The sequence below is a fragment of the Rhincodon typus genome, chromosome 8 (genome assembly GCF_021869965.1).
Source record: "Rhincodon typus isolate 14 chromosome 8, sRhiTyp1.1, whole genome shotgun sequence".
Taxonomy (NCBI): domain Eukaryota; kingdom Metazoa; phylum Chordata; class Chondrichthyes; order Orectolobiformes; family Rhincodontidae; genus Rhincodon; species Rhincodon typus.
The window spans coordinates 91,967,201-91,971,718 of record NC_063339.1 but is presented as its reverse complement, the minus strand read 5'-3'; the positions used below and the strand labels follow the sequence as shown (position 1 = coordinate 91,971,718).

The following is a 4,518-nucleotide window of genomic DNA, read 5'->3' as shown; positions in this document are numbered from 1 at the left end:
GGGGGGTAAAGGGACATTTTAATCTTTTCCCGAACGGTTCGGGCCTAGACCCTTTTTCAGAAAAATGAAGAAAGGTCTAGGCCCGAAGCGTCAGCCTTCCTGCTCCTCAGATGCTGCTTGGCCTGCTGTGTTCATCCAGCTCTACACCTTGTTATCTCAGATTCTCCAGCATCTGCAGTTCCTACTATCTGTTTGTTTGTTTGGGAAGAAATTAATGGACCACTAATGAAACCTGTTATCCCAACAACACTGCTGAGGCCAGACACAACAGAAACCTTTGAGTCTGTTGTTGTCAATTTGAATTTGGAATAATTTTTGAAAGAAGGAGAGTCACATATAATCTAGCAAGTTACATTTGAGAAAATTGTAAGTATCTTATTGTAAGAAAAGTTGAACAAGCAAAGTATGGTAATGCTTGAAACCACACGGTACTAATGTTTGTTTCTGTTTTACAGCTGTCGTGAAAACACATTTTGTTGTTTACTCTGAACAGTAAAGATTTCTCCAGAGTTCCTGAATCAGCTAAGCAATTAACAAGTAAGCCATTGATCACAGTATACCAATTTATTCTGACTCTATGCATTCTGCCTATTAACCAGTCTTCAGTCCATCCTCGTATATTGCTCTCAATTCAATGTAATTTCATTCTATTAGTCTCCTGTGTGAAATGTTGTCAAAAGCCTTCTGAAAGTCTAAATATTCCACACTCACTGGTTTTCACTTTTTGATTGTGCTGGCAACATCCTTAAGGGACAGGTTTCTCAAACATAACTTCCCCTTAATAAATCTGTCTCATCTGTCCAATCAGACATTTATTTTCTAAATATCCAGTAATCATGTCCTTCCCAGTAGTTATGGAAAAGGATAGACCTGATCCAAAAGTTCAAGTTCTAAATTGGTGGAAGTCCAATTTTGACTGTATTAGGCAAGAACTTTCAAACATTGATTGGGACAGACAATTCACATGTAAAGGGATGGGTGCAAAGTGGGAGGCCTTCAAAAATAAGATAACGAGAGTCCAGAGGCAGTGTGTACCTGTAAGTGTGAGGCTGGTAGATGTAGGGAATGCTGGATGACTAAAGAAATTGAGGCTCTGGTCAAGAAAAAGGAGGAGGCATGTGGCAGGTATAGACAGCTGGGATTGAGTGAATCACTTCAGGAGTAAAAGTACACTCCAGAGGGAATTAGGAGGGTAAAAAGAGAACATGAGAGAACTTTGGCAAATAGGGTTAAGGAGATTCCAAAGAGATTCTACAAATGCATTAAGGACAAAAGAGTAACAAGGAAGAGAATAGGGTCCCTTAAAGATCAACAAGGCTGCCTACTTGTGGAACCACAGGAGATGGGTGAGATACTAAGTGAGTATTTTGTGTCAGTATTAATTGTGGAGGAGGATAGGGAGGCTAGAGAATTTGGAGAATAAATAGTGATACATGTTACAGGGGAGGAAGTGCTGGACATCTTAAAACGCATAAAGGCAGATAAATCCCCAGGACATGATCGGGTGTATCATAGAACTGTGTGGGAAGCCAGTGAAGTGATTGCTGGACCCCTTGCTGAGATATTTGTATCATTGATAGCCATGGATGAGGTGCTGGAAGACTAGAGGGTGGCTAATGTGGTGTCATTATTTAAGAAAGGTGATAAGGACAATCCAGGGAACTATAGACTGGTGAGCCTGACATCAGAGGAGGGAACATTGTTGGAGGGATTTCTGAGGGACAGGATTTACATGTATTTGGAAAGACAAGGATAGATTACGGCTGGTCAACATGGCTATTTGTGGGAAATCGTGTCTCTCAAACTTGATTGAGTTTTTTGAAGAAGTGACAAAGAAGATTAATGAAGGCAGAGCGGTGGATGTTGTATATATGGGGTTTAGCAAGACTTTTGACAAGGTTCTGTACAGTAGACTGGTTAACAAGGTTAGATGACATGGAATGTTGGGGGAAGTTAACCATTTTGGATACAAAATTGGCTTGAAGGTAGGAGATAGAGGGTGGTGGTGTAGGGTTGCTCTTTGGACAGCAGGCCTTTGACCAGCTGAATGCTGCAAGGATCATTGATGGGTTTGCTGATTTTTGTTATTTACATAAACGATTTGGATGTGAATATAAGAAGTATAGTTAGTATTTTGCAGATGACACCAAAATGGGGTGGGAGGTCACGGGGACAGTGAATAAAGTTACCTCAGAGTACAACGGGATCTTGATCTGATGGGCTGTGGAGTGATCAATGAGTTTAATTTAGATAAATGTCAGGTGCTGCATTTTAGAAAGGCAAATCAGTGCAGGACTTATACACCTAATGGTAAGGTCCTCGGGAGTGTGGCTGAACAAAGAGAACTTGGAGTGCAAGTTCATAGTTCCTTGAAAGTGGAGTTGCAGGTAGACAGGGTGGTGAAAAAGGCGTTTAGTATGCTTATCTTTATTAGTCAGTGCATTACGTGTAGTAATCGGGTGTTTTGTTGTGGCTGTCCGGGACATTGGTTTGGCCACTTTTGGAATACTGCGTTCGCTTCTGATCTCCTTGCTTTAGGAAGGATGCTGTTAAACTTGAAAGAGTGCAGAAAAGATTTACAAAGATGTTACTGGGGTTGGAGGGTTTGAGCTATTGGGAGAGGCTGAATAGGCTGGGGATATTTTCATGAACTGTTGGAGACTGAGGAATGACCTTTTTATAGAGGTTTATAAAATCATGAGGGGCAAGGTGAAAACCGAAGTCATTTCCCCAGGGTGGGGGATTCCAAAACTAGAAGGCATAGGTTTTAAGTGAGAGGGGAAAGAGGTAAAAGGGACCTAAGGGACAACATTTTCACACAGAAAATGTGTGAATGTGGTGCGTGTATGGAATGAGCTGCCAGAGGAAATGGTGGAGGCCGGTATAATTACAACACTTAAGAGGAATCTGGCTGGGTACATGGATAGGAAGGATTAGAGGTATATGGGCAAAATGTTGACAAAAGGAACTAGATTAATTTAGGCTATCGAGTCAGCATGGACAAGTTGGACCAAAGAGTCTGTTTCCGTGCTGTGCACCTCTATGACCCTAAACAAAGAAGGGTTTATTCACTGATTCTCATTGATTCGAATATTGCTCCTTTGATATTACACTTGGCTGAATGCAGTCTTTTGTCAATGTCAGGCACTCTCACCTCACTCTGGACTTCAGCTCTTTCTCGATGTTTGAACCAACACTGCAATGATATAATAAGAATCCTGGGGGTAAACCTTTGTTTTGGGATTTTCCATTAGTTAGCAAACATTAAACTAAACAGTATGATTGTGCATTTCTTGATAATTTCACTGTTACTCTTATTTTGTTTTTACTCTTGCTGTAATTGTGATCTGGGTTCAGATGATTGATAGGTGACAGGACTGACATTGTGGTTTGGTCCTTCATTCACAGAATGTTTTCTTGTTCTGAAAATTGGCAAAGAGGCCAAATGTCAGAAATCCAGCAGCGCTGAGAACACCCTTCTTGCTCCGTGGGAACAGGGAGATGGACTTTTCAAAACCTCCTAAAAACCCACATCTTCAACCAGATTTTGTCAGGCCTCCCAAGATCCCCTTTGATACATCATTTAATTGATCAGATTTGTAAATTTATGTTTCTGAGGTATATCTTGGGACAATTGCCTAACTGAAGGTGTGACATAAATGAAAGGTCTCTTTAAATCCGATTGAAACAGACTGGGAGAGCCAGTATTAAAACAATTGAAGGGTAAATGGAGTTGAGTCACAGATGAGATACGACCCTCAATTAATCATCCTTCTGTATTTTTTTTTTTTTTTTTTTTTTAAATCATCCTCTTCTCTTTCCAGGCATCGGGCCTCGTGGCTTCCGAACTCCCAGCTTCAACCTCCCGGCCTTGGATCTTGTGGCCTCCGACCCACAGCCTCGGAAATCTCAGCCTCAGCACAGACCCGACAAGGCATCCTCTCGGCCTGTTAATGCAGTCTGCTGGCCCAGCATGGCTTTGGCATGGACTTCTGTCTTGAGGTGATTCCAGAGCATTCTCCTGGTCTTGTGAACCCTAAGTTGAAGCTAGGTGTTGTCCGGAGTCAAGGCCCGGTGCAGACTGGAGGCTGAATGCCAGCATGGACTGCATCGGAAGACTGTTCTGAACTTTTTTTATTCTCCTTTTTATAATTTATTCCTAAAATCTGCAGTGCTGGACTGTTTTTTAACCTCTATTCTTCTAAAGAACTGTAACTGAAAAAGCTATACTTGGGGACCTTTGTACTTAAGATGGTGCTGTAAGTGACGACTTATACACTTAAGGGTCGCCAGACCCAAAACATTAACTCTGATTTCTCTTCACAGATATTGCCAGACTTGCTGAGCCTTTCTGGCAACTTCTGTTTTTTTGTTTCTGATTTACAGCATCTGCAATTCTTTTGGCTTTTATTTAGTATTTCATTGTATTCATTTGAGTACATGGGACAATAAAGCTAATTCTGATTCTGAAAGAAGAGATCTGAGTGAATCAGTGGTCCCTTCCTGTTCCTATATTCC

At 41.3% G+C, this 4,518-nt stretch overlaps 1 long non-coding RNA gene across 3 annotated transcripts in view; it reads left to right on the top strand.

The window, feature by feature from the left end:
* The window catches only part of LOC125483837, a 23,384-nt gene extending 18,909 nt beyond the window's left edge, over positions 1-4,475 (top strand). For 2 of the 3 annotated variants that reach the window (XR_007262730.1, XR_007262728.1), the window contains 2 exons: positions 456-537; positions 3,825-4,475. This is a non-coding gene — a long non-coding RNA (uncharacterized LOC125483837). The remainder of the gene's footprint in view (positions 1-455; positions 538-3,824) is intronic. The other variant, XR_007262729.1, reaches the window with a different exon arrangement.
* The last annotated feature ends 43 nt before the right edge of the window (positions 4,476-4,518 follow it).